At 36.2% G+C, this 12,500-nt stretch overlaps 1 long non-coding RNA gene across 1 annotated transcript in view; it reads left to right on the top strand.

Moving 5' to 3' along the window:
- Nucleotides 1-12,500, top strand: part of LOC145260387 (uncharacterized) — an 876,688-nt gene that overhangs the window by 646,555 nt on the left and 217,633 nt on the right. The window contains exon 3 of the long non-coding RNA XR_013864280.1: nt 3,057-3,150. This is a non-coding gene — a long non-coding RNA (uncharacterized LOC145260387). The remainder of the gene's footprint in view (nt 1-3,056; nt 3,151-12,500) is intronic.

Raw genomic sequence — 12,500 nt, 5'->3', positions numbered from 1 at the left:
TGGTGGTATTCTGACCGGGATTGTCTTCAGACCCGTTTTAACATTTTAAGGCAGACACAAAAACAACGCACGACACAATTGCAATAACTATTTTATTTTAAACATAAATATATTACAATATTTTACAAAAATATCAACAACAATTATTAAATTAAATCTTTAACGCGTGAACTTGTAAACTAACTCCTTAACTACCTCTTAACGAGAATGCTGGGTGGAGGTGGGGGTCTGTTTTACAAAGAGTCACAAATATGCGTCTTACCCCATGGTTCTCTTTTTCTTGTATATCACTGTTTTTTGTTTTGTTTTTTAATAGTTTCACCCCAAATAAGGCACATTGCCACTTTGGTGTAGGGGGCTACTATCAGGGGCAACATCTACTGGGGTACTATGTAGGGAGTTGGGCAGCAAAGTTTCGGTTCATGTTACACTTGAACTTCTGCATGTCAGTACAATTGGGGAAGAAGACTAGTAGTAGATGCACTAGCCCAAAGATGACAACAATACTCCATACATTGGCGAATGGTGGCCTTATAGAGATACAGGATACTTTCGGGTGTTAATACTTTTCTAGCACAGTAGAGGGAGGCTACTTTCTTTGCAGCAGTCCTAGCAATGCTTTCAATGTAATTGTTCCAACTCATGTTTCCTGTGAACGTTAGGCCAAAGAGTTTAAAAGATGTACTTTCAGATAAAGAGTCATTGGCCCTTGCTATTGGTGGTAGAGAAGGTTTCTTGTAATTCAGCATTGAACGTGACCATTCATTTTTGTCCCCATTCCACTACAGATTGGAGGTCATTCTCTAGTTTTTCTGTCATTTCTTTAGATATGTGTTCATTTATTTTCCTGTCGTGCCTGTTATAAAGTGTGGTGTCATCAGCATATATATCCATCTCAGAGGCAATTTTGTCGGGGAGGTCATTTATGAATATTAGGAACAATAGAGGTCCAAGGATAGACCCTTGGAGGCACTCCCGCATTTATATCATATTGTTTGGATGTACGACCGTCGAGGACAACCTGAATTTTTCTCTTATCTAAGAAGGATTTGATTATGTTAAGTATTCTTCCAGTGATACCGTATCGTCTAATTTTCCTGAGGAGACCCTAATGCCATACCCTGTCAAAACCTTTAGATATATCTAGAGCTACCGCTCTACCCTCCCCCACTTTGTCCAGCGAATAGTATATACGTTCAGAGATTACAGTTAGAATGTCTGCTGTGAAACGGCCTTGCCTAAATCCATAATGTTGGTCAGTCAAAAATTTAGCATCTATAAGGTGATGGACTAGAGCTTGGTTAATTATGGACTCAAATATTTTGGTGAAAAGTGGGAGGAGGCTAATGAGGCAATAATTTAATGCATCAGTTCTTTCGCCAGAATTCTGGAATACTGGTACCACAGAAGCAGTTTTCCAGCAGTCAGGAAAGCAAGATTCATTAAGGCATTTGTTGTAAAGTTTGGAGAGAACTGGAGTTACTTCGGTGGAGCACTTTTTTAATAGCACAGCCGAGATGAGATCAGGTCCACATGCTTTTGAAGTGTAAAGGATTTTTATGATAGCATTCACCTGAGCAGGGATGATTTAGCGTGGCTTCTGTCTGCAAAGGAAAGTCAGGGAGGGATGGTTAGGAGGGTCCAGTGTGGACTTTGAGGCAAACTGACTGGCAAGCATGTTAGTCTTCTCGGTTGCTGAGTAAACAATCTTGTGATTGTTGTCACACACACGCAACTAAATCACCTCCGGGCCATATGGGGGTGATGGGGAACCATAACGACTAGATGTACTAGCAAAAATAGTGCCACATATATATATATATATATATATATATATATATATATATATATATATATATATATATATATATATATATATATATTAGTGTTGGGACGATTAATTGGAATCGGAAATCAGAAAAATTGGAGCTTTTTGGGGTCTCGGAATCGGGAAAATTTTAGCCTATTTTCCGATGCCAAACCGATTCCTCTAATTATCTGTTTTATTTGATTTTGTTTTTATAAAACATCTTCCACTGCTTGTAGTAATAATAAAATAATAAATATTTATAGATTTAAACTTCAAGTAAGCCTAAAATGTCTAGATGATCTCGTCACAAGTGTGTTTTTACGTTTGAGAAAATGTGTGCACATTTAAAATGCATTTTTACAGTAATCAGGAAAAATAAAAATTTTATAGCAAAATATTTAGAGATTTATAAAGAATTGGAATCGGTAATTGTATCAGAATCGGGAATTTAGTAAGGAATCGGTAATTGTATTGGAATAAAAAGTAATTTAATGGTGAATGCTCTGACGAACTGCAAGCACTTGTGCCCCCACGACGTGAACATCCTCGACAGACCCAACAGGCTGCAAAATCCCACCCCCACACTGTAGAGATCCCTAGATGTAAAAGATCTTTCTACTCCAGTAGTTTCTTCCCCAGAACCGCTAGACTTTGGAATTCCATTCCAGGTCCCTGCTTCCCCAACAGTACTGACGTGCAAAAATTCAAGTGCAACGTGAACCGACACCTTGCTGCCCAAATCCCTACATAGTACACCAGTAGTTGTTGCCCCTGATAGTAGCCCCCTACATCAAAGTGGCAATGTGCCTTGTTTGGAGTGAAAATCTAATTAAAAAAAAAAATCGGCAATTTAGTAAGGAATCGGTAATTGTATCAGAATCGGGAAAAATTTTGGAATCGTCCCATCACTAATATATATACAACATTTCAATAAGTATTAACAATTATTTCATAGCTATTGACACCAGTGTCTTATACTTACTCAATCATCAGTGTAAGAAGTGATAATTAATGCTGGTCGTGCGATTCGAACCACTGTGTCGACTAGCGTTCTACCCAAAGGCCACCAGCAGTTTACACAGGAATTTAGGGAAATTAAGTGCCTATAAAATGTCAAGTCCTCGGACAAAAACAGTAAACAATCAGAAAGTATTTAACATCGAGACATTAGAATATTGTATGTACGATACTCACAACTTTATGTGAATGAATACTAAAATGGTTTTCTTTTCTTTACTATTTGTAGGGGATGAGTTGGATGTAACAATGTTTCCCACTGCAGTTTTTCTTCTTGACAAGGAATTTATTCGCTCACACAATCAGCTATCAACATTTTTAACGTAAGTAAGAAACTCGTAGTTTTTACACCGAATTATTTATAGTTAATTCAAGTTTCATTTGTGTTTTTCATTTTTTTTTTACTGAACAAGGCAAACAAAAAAAAAAAAGAAACGAAAACAACAACAATATTATTTCAATACACTTTTATTTTTTAACATCATATCTCGTTCTTTTTAAGGAGCTGGTTTTCCTCTGCATTAAAAAAAAACGACCTTGTGTCCAACTAGCTTTCGTGGCGAAGCAAATAAATACCGTCTGTTCTGATGCTACACTTTACCTTTTCTGACCTCGATCAGTGGAGGAGAAATCCTTCTACATTGAGGCAATTGTTATTTTTGTTCCAATCCAGAATGCCTCTTTTCGGGCATCGGATTTCTCCTACATTAAAAACTGACCTTCTGTCTAACTCTGCCCTCGTGGGGAGGCAAGTAAATAGGAACAATATCATTATCATATTTTTCAAAACGGATCGGTTAGACCAGCGGTCACCAGTTTTTTTTTTTTTTTTTTTTTTATTTTGCAGAGAGTCGGATAACTGAAAGAATGACGAACGTGGATCGCATAATCATTCTATTCAATACTTGCAAGTCAGAATGGAAGCTCTGAGAAAAAAAGATGAAAAACAAAGTTTAGCATTCCATCTCAATCATGGGTGATGCGTGTGCAATGAACAAAAACAAAAGCAACTAACTTGTTTATTTACTAAAAAAAATAAAATCAAAAAAAAAATATCAAAGAAACCGACAACAACAAACAGATAGTTACATCAGACATAATGTGCACATATCTGAATCTTACAAACTTAGCAGCAAAAAAGGTTAGTGAGATTTAAGAATTTTCTTTTTTAAAAGCCGTAATGAAGAGTGGAGAAAACGGGACCTTAAAATGAAAAACCCATTGAATTAGAAACGTAATTTGCACGCTTCATAACACTCAACAACGCCCTTTTTTTTTACAAGGTGGTCACCGCTTATCAAGGCCCGGGAGCCACTCAGGGATAAGGGTTATTGCAAGTACAGTAAATTAGTGTGGAGATTTAATGAAGTGTTTACTTAAGGAGGCGGTTCATTAGGAATTTGTTTACGTTGGACTTGAAGATCCAGGTTGTAGTCAGGTGGGAAGCAGACAGACGGAACAGAGTTCCACAGGCGTGCAGTTCTAAGAAAGAAGCTTTGTTCATGGAATCTACGTTTTGATAAAGAGTGAGGAAAATTTTTAACAGTGGATTCAGCTAGACGGGTGTTTTTCGTGAAAGATTGGCAAGGGGGGGACCAGAGATTGGAGTTCAGACGAGCACCTGCCATGCAAATAACGATAAAACAGAGATAGGCTCGCAACGTCTCTTCTGTGGGAGAGAGGTTGCAGGGAAGAGAAAAGGGCATCCCCCATTAAGCCACAAAGTCGATTTTGTACTCTGTCAAGGCAGGATAGGCTGTTTTTAGCAGCTCCTGCCCAGGTATGGCAGCAGTATTCCATCCTTGGACGTACTTGGCTTTTATATAGATAGAGAATTGCATCATTAGTGAGATATCTTCTCACGGTAGAAGGATCCCATCATCTTTCCAGCGACCTTGGCAACAGACTTGATATACATGTTCCATTTCAGATCAGGAGTAAAGGACAAATCCAGAATCTTGTCAAAACATGGGGCTTCTCCTAGACGAGAGCCATCCATTTCAATTAATGCCAGATGGGGATCAGAGCGTTTATGATGTAAAGATAGGAGTTTGGTTTTAGATGCATTGAAGGTAACCAGCCACGTCTTCCTCAACTGAACCACGCACTCAAGATCAGAGGAGAGAGAATCAGAGAGAACTTTGTCATTTACAGTCTTTGATATGTTGCCATAGATGGTCGTGTCATCAGCATAGATGTTAACGAATGATTTAAGTATGTGTTTAGGGAGATCATTGATGTAGATCAGGAAGAGAGTTGGGCCCAGGATTGACCCTTGAGGGACTCCAGCATTAATACTGATTTTTGTCCATCGACAACTACTCTTATGAACCTATCGGAGAGAAATGATTTAATGATTGAGAAAACATTTCCAGTTATACCGTAGCTGGAAATCTTGTGAAGTAGGCCCTTATGCCATACCTTGTCGAAGGCCTTTGATATGTCAAGAGCAATTGCCCTAGAAAGGAAGCCTTTGTCAAGAGATTCACTAATCCTGTGAGATATAACCGTTAGCACATCTGCAGTAGATCTTGCAGAGCGGAAACCATATTGTGTGTCACTAAGAAGGTTGTTTCTGTTGAGGTGGTTGACTATTTCTCTATTTAATATGGATTCCAGCAACTTACTCATAACACACAGGAGACTTATTGGTCTGTACTGAGAGGGAGATGACTTTTCACCTAAATTCTTAAATACAGAGCAAACTTATGAGGTCTTCCAGGGAGTCGGAAAGCACTTCTCATTAAGGCAGCGCTTAAACAATTTCGTAAGTATGGGAGCAAGTTCTGGTTGAAGCTTTTTTAACACTATAATTGGGATGCTGTCAGGGCCAGTTGCTTTACTGGAATCAAGGTTCTTGATTAGCTTGGCGACCTCATGCACGGATATTTGTATGTTACCTATCGTGCTCTGTGTTATAGGAGAAAATATGGGGAGTTGATGGCCTTCGTCGCATAGGGTAGAATTAGCTGCAAAGTTTTTTGCAAATAGTTTGGTCTTGTCTGATGCTGACGAGATGACCTCTGGTCCGTTGATAATGGTTGGGATAGAACGCACACTTCTGTTCAGGATCCTATTTGTTATTTGCCAAAACTGGTGGGAACCAAGCCGCTGATCAGCTACCTTGGATTTAACAGACTGGGCATATAGCTCTCTTGCATTTTTTATTACCCTTTTACAGTGGTTGCTGGCGTTCCTGAAAGCAGCTTTAGTCTCAGTGCATCTATTACGTTGGTAGTTATGGAAAAAGTGATTTCTGTGCACGATAGCAGCAGCACATTCTGGGGAGAACCATAGCTGGCTGTTAGGTTTTTGTTGGAAGTTTTGTATGGTATGAATCGGTCTATGCCTACAATTAACCATTCGGTCAGATCTGATACTATAGAGGACATATCTTTTTTAAACATTGAGTGCAGAGGTAAATCAGATATGAATGTACGGAAGTTATCCCAGTCAGCCATAGAGTATCGGTATACAGTACAGTTGAAGGGTACGTCTGGGGACTTCTTACATTTCATTTTTATCTTAACTGATACGACAGAGTGGTTGGAGAATCCTAGAGGAGAATGAACGGAACATAACCATAGCTCAGGGGAAGTTGAGAGAAAAAGGTCTCTCTCTCTCTCTCTCTCTCTCTCTCTCTCTCTCTCTCTCTCTCTCTCTCTCTCTCTCTCTCCAAGACCTTTTTCTTCACACTGTGAGCCACAAGATTTACATTTAAACTCATGGATCAAGTTTCTTTTCCCAGAAAAAAAGTCCCAATCACGTCCAGGGTTGGAGTATTGTTGCCACATCTGGGCAGAAGCTTCTAAAAACAGCCTATCCTGCCTTGACAGAGTACAAAATAGACTTTGTAACTTAGTGGGGAATGCCCTTTTCTCTCCCCCTGCAGCCTCTTTCCCACAGAAGGGACGTTGCGGGTCTGTCTTTGTTTTATCGTTAATTTCATGGCAAGTGCTCGTCTGAGCTCCAATCTCTGGTCCCCCCTTGTCAATCTTTCTCGAAAAACACTCGTCCATCTGAAACCACTGTCAATTACTTTCCATACTCTTTAACTGTGCCTAAATCAAAACGTAGATTCCATGAACAAAGCTTCTTTCTTAGAAGTGCACGTTTGTGGAACTCTGTTCCGTTTGCCTGTTTCCCAGCTGACTACAACTTGGTTGTTTTCAAGTTCAATATAAACAAATTCTTGATCAACCGCCTCCTTAAGTAATCCAATCTACCAAATTTTCATTAATAATGATTGCTACGATATTATCCCATTGATTAATGTACACTCAATAACCGATACCCTTGAGCGGCCTCAAGGCCTTGATAAGTGGTGACTCCTATGTAAAAAAAAATCTACATACATACATACATACATACATACATATATACATACGAGAGGCCTTCGATAAGTTTCCAGAGTTTTCTCCTCAATTGTCTCATAACGATAGCTTCTAAGGTTTTCATTGAGCTTAGGGAATAGCTAAAAGTCACAGGGAGCAAGGTCAGGACTATAGGGAGGATGAGGAACTGTTTTGATGCTTATCTTGATCAAATAGTCTGTGACAAAGATGGAGCATCCTTGGGACAGTTTCTTGCAAATCTTCTGCATTTTCAGTTCTTTTCCACACTGACATAAAACAGTGCACTAATTGTCTCTATAGACACACGACGGTTCTTATCCACTAAATTCTTTATTTGGCCAATCAACTCTGATGTTCTGAATTCCTTACTCCTTACACACCTCTCAGTATCCCTCATAGACTCCTTGCCTTCCTTGAATCTGTTATGCCACTCAAAAACTGATACTCGATTCATGTAAGATGGTCCAAAAGCAGTCTGAAGCATTCCATACTTTCTCTGGCATTTTTTTAAAGTCGAAAACAGAATTTTATTACATATCGTTCTTCTAAAGTGTCTTCACGTGCAGATTGCATTTTTTAAATTCACCAGCTTCGACAATCAGGCTTTAGTAGGGTGTATTCTAATTCCTGCTGTAGCTGTTCCTTTGAACATGAAATCATAAAAATTAGTCAATCATTTCATAAGATGTATCGCAATAATATACTGAATTTTCAAGAGTCTACAAGAATTTTAAATGCCTGTACAAAAAGTCTGGAAACTTATTGAAGGCACCTCATAGTTATTGAGTCTCTTCTTTCTTTTTTATAGAAATCGCTGAAGACAAGGTCTGAATAGAGCTAAAAAAATACCACTTAAGGTAAAAAAATACTACTTAAAATAAAAAATACTACTTAAGGTAAAAATATACCACTTAAGGTAAAAGAAATACAACTTTAGGTAAAACTTTTCTATGTAAGGTAGAAAAATACTACTTAAAGTAAAAAAGAATACCACTTAAAGTTATAAAATAATACTTAAGGTAAAACAAATACCACTTAAGGTAAAAAATACTACTTAAGGTAAAAAAAATACCACTTAAGGTAAAAAAAAAATACTACTTAAGGTAAAAAAAAATACCACTTAAAGTAAAAAAATACTACTTAAGATAAAAAAATACTACTTAAGGTAAAGAAAATACCACTTAAGTTAAAAAAAAAATACTACTTAAGGTAAAAAAAATAACACTTAAGGTAAAAAAATACCACTTAAGGTAAAAAATACTACTTAAGGTAAAGAAAATACCACTTAAGTTAAAAAAAATACTACTTAAGTTAAAAAAAATACTACTTAAGGTAAAAAAAATACCACTTAAGGTAAAAAATAAATACTACTTAAGGTAAAAAAATACCACTTAAGGTAAAAAAAATACAACTTAAGTTAAAAGAAATACTACTTAAGGTAAAAAAAATACCACTTAAGGTAAAAAAAATACTACTTAAGGTAAAAAAAATACCACTTAAGGTAAAAAAAAAAATACTACTTAAGGTAAAAAATATACCACTTAAGGTAAAAAAAATACAACTTAAGTTAAAAGAAATGCTACTTAAGGTAAAAAACAAGTCCACGGTAAGCGTTAGGTGGATAGATTCTGATCCTGAAAACAGTAATTTTTTCTCTTTGTCAGAAACATTGCTCATGATCCACCTTTTACTCATCATAAGATAACCACGGATCTCGATCTTTTTTTTTGGTTGAATTTTGTTGTGTCAGGATTGTCTTGTTAAATGGCAGTAAATACTTGGCCATCAGCCAATCCCCTCTTGCTTGTCTGTAGTACATGATTTTTAAATTTTTTTTATCATTTTATTCCAGCTAGGGATGGGGCATCCTACCAGATGTCAGACAGTCACTCACTATTTTATATATTTCAACCGAGAGATCACTTTAAGATTCTAACTGCCCCTTTAAGTGCAATTGTTTGTATCTCTCTTGCACTTGGTTCGCTGGGTATGTTTTCCAGGTACTTTTTGAATTTTTTTTTTAGCTGAGAATGTTAATCTAAAAATTTGTCATTGTAATTATTATTATTATTATTATTATTATTATTATTATTATTATTATTGTTATTATTATTATACCAGCCTTCCTTGAATAGAGGAATTTACACCGATTAGCACTATAAATAGCGCTAGTAATTCCAACACCGGTGAGAGAGATGTGACTGCACTTCAACTGCTAGCCGAGTGCACAGCAGTTATACACACTTTCCTATCAATTATTATTAATACACTTGTTCCTTAAACGAACCTCAACTTGATTGTTCTTATTTTCACTGTTGTTCTACAACACAACAATTATTATTATTATTATTATTATTATTATTATTATTATTAGTGCTGGAAAATGGTTTCAGGAGGTGCCTGATGAAATGAGAACAAGTGAGGATGGCGAAGTAGAGGTATGGTGGGACAAAAGTGTCATAACGACCAAGCAATTGGAACATAATCGTCCGGATTTGGTCGTCATTGACATGGTCTCAAAAAACTGGCAGATTGTAGACTTCTCAGTACCCTGGGACAGGAATGTGAGAGAGAAGGAGAATGAGAAGTGGAGCAATTATGCTCCATTGGCCTTGGAGATAAGGCGTATACACGGGGTTAAAACACCAAATAATCCCGGTCGTAGTTGGTACACTAGGAATAGTATCAAGTCGTCTGGAAGGACAATTGAAAAAACTACAAATCCTCGATGTTTTAGGCGGCCTTCAAACCTCTGCCATTATAGGTACCACCAACATCCTTAGGAAAACTCTTGATCTTTGAAGCTCCTGGTTTGAAGCCGGGATTGTGGGAAATCCTCTGGAAATGAATCCCATTCCTTTCCAGAGAGACGTTCATAAACGAAATCAGAATTATTATTATTATTATTATTATAATTATTATTATTTACATCTCGTTTTTGTTTATAGCAAAGCAAACCAATATAATAACACATCAATTTCTTAAAATTAAAATAAAATTTTAACTTCGTTCATTGAGAGACAACACAGAATAGATAACAAAGTCCACACCCTCTCCATATTAAACAGTTTTAGGGGCGCTGTTAAATGGTTTTGTTCTTACCTTTCAGTTTGCCTACCAATTCTCGACTATTTTCAACTGTTTATGAAAACTTTCAAGTAGCATGTTGTACCCTAACGACGACCTGATACAATCTGGCTTTGTTTTAAAATCTAAATAAATCTTTTGTGTTAAAATGTTCAATAAATTACAAGGAAAATATTGGAGAGAAAAAATATCCTCGGAAATTACTTTGGTATTTGAAAATTTACCAAAAAAGCAACAAATCTCTAATTAAATATTTATTCATTTTAAAAGAATCGGAATCGGACTTGAGAATGGCATCGGAATCAGAAATTTAGAATGGAATCAGTAACTGTATCGGAATCGGGAAAAAAGTTGTAATCGTTCCATCACTAATATCTCTCTCTCTCTCTCTCTCTCTCTCTCTCTCTCTCTATATATATATATATATATATATATATATATATATATAAAATATTCTATTTGTTTCTTTCTTAGTCCATATGCCCCGCTTTAGAAAAATAATAACAGAAGGCTGGCAATGAGGAATGGTGTTTATGGTTTTTATTTTTATTTTTATTTTATTTGTTGTTCTGGTAACGATTAACAATTTTAAATTGTCCTTTTTCCCTCTGGAAATTTTAACTTATTATTTTGAAGTATGTGACGTGGGCATTTGAGAAAAATGTCCGAACCAAACTGTTCTCCTGTGGATAAACGTTAACTGTTGTCAATTGAAAAACCAATTCAATTCACCGTTTATAGAAAGAGTGTTGGAGATTGGTCGTCTCCTGGGCGAAGAAAACCAGAAAGCATATGTAGAGAAGGTTTGTTCAAATAACACACACACACACACACACACACACACACACACACACACATCTATATATCTATAAAAGTGAAACTGTATGTGTGTGTGTTTGTGTGTATGTCTGTGTGTGTACATTTTCCCTACCAAACTACTCTGCCAATTTTCGGTCTCCAGACTTTGACATAAAGGGTATTGAGAGTTGGTAAAATCTTTTTAATCGGTTTTCGGCCAGAAATTTGGCTGTCAAGGGTTCAAATTTCAACGATTCGACCTTTGAAAACTGTACCAAACTCCTTCGCAAATTTTGGGTCTAAACACTTGAAATTTTAGATGTAGGCTACTTGAAAATGGATCAAACTTTTTAATTTGATTTGAGTCGAAAACAATAAATGTTACGGGGGGTCAAAATTGGGATTAACGTGAAAAAAGATTGACCCCTGCGGTTTCTACCAAATTACTCAGCCAGTTTTTGGTCTGAACGTTTGAAATTTTACATAATTTTACATAAATTGTATTTAGACTTAGGGCAAGCTTTTTAACCGGTTTTTGGCGGAAAATTTGGCTTCCAAGAGGTCAAAGTTCAAAAGATTTCTCTAGCAAACTATTCAGCCAATTTTAGGTCTAAACATTCGAAATTTTACATAAAGGGTTTTCAGGCATGCAGCAAGCTTTTTACTTAGTTTTTGGGTGAAAATTTGGCTGCCAATTACCGATTCCATATTAAATTCCAGATTCTGATACAATTACCGATTCCTCACTAAATTTCCGATTCTGATACAATTACTGATTCCGTATTAAACTCTCGATTCTGAAATAATTACAAATTCCGTACTAAATTCCAAATTCTGATACAATTACCAATTCCATACTAAATTACTGATTCTGATACAATTACTGTTTCCGTATTAAATTCCCGATTCCGATTCAATTACCGATTCTGCACTAAATTCCAGATTCTGATACAATTACCGATAATGTATTAAATTCCCGATTCCGATACAATTACCGATTCTGCACTAAATTCCAGATTCCGATACAATTACCGATAATGTATTAAATTCCCGATTCCAATACAATTACCGATTCCATATTAAATTCCCAATACCGATACAATTACCGATTCTGATACAATTACTGATTCTGTACTAAATTCACGATTACGATACCATTACCGATCTCAAAATATTTACCCTAGAATTTTTATTTTTTCCTGATTACTGTCAAGCTTAAAAGTGGGGGCTGACCTGCACATTTAATTTTACTGATGATTTAAAATTAAAAATATTTATTTTTTATTATTACTACCAGCAGTGGAAGATTTTGTTTTAAACAAAATAAGATAAAAAAGACAGTTAAAAGAATCGTTTGTGGCATCGGAAAATAGGCACAACTTTCTCTGATTCCAATATAATTCTGATACCCTCAAAAGTTCTGAGTTTTCCGA

The sequence above is a fragment of the Euprymna scolopes genome, chromosome 36 (assembly GCF_053919585.1).
Source record: "Euprymna scolopes isolate OS-2025 chromosome 36, ASM5391958v1, whole genome shotgun sequence".
NCBI classification, from domain to species: domain Eukaryota; kingdom Metazoa; phylum Mollusca; class Cephalopoda; order Sepiida; family Sepiolidae; genus Euprymna; species Euprymna scolopes.
This window is presented reverse-complemented; position numbering and strand designations above follow the sequence as displayed.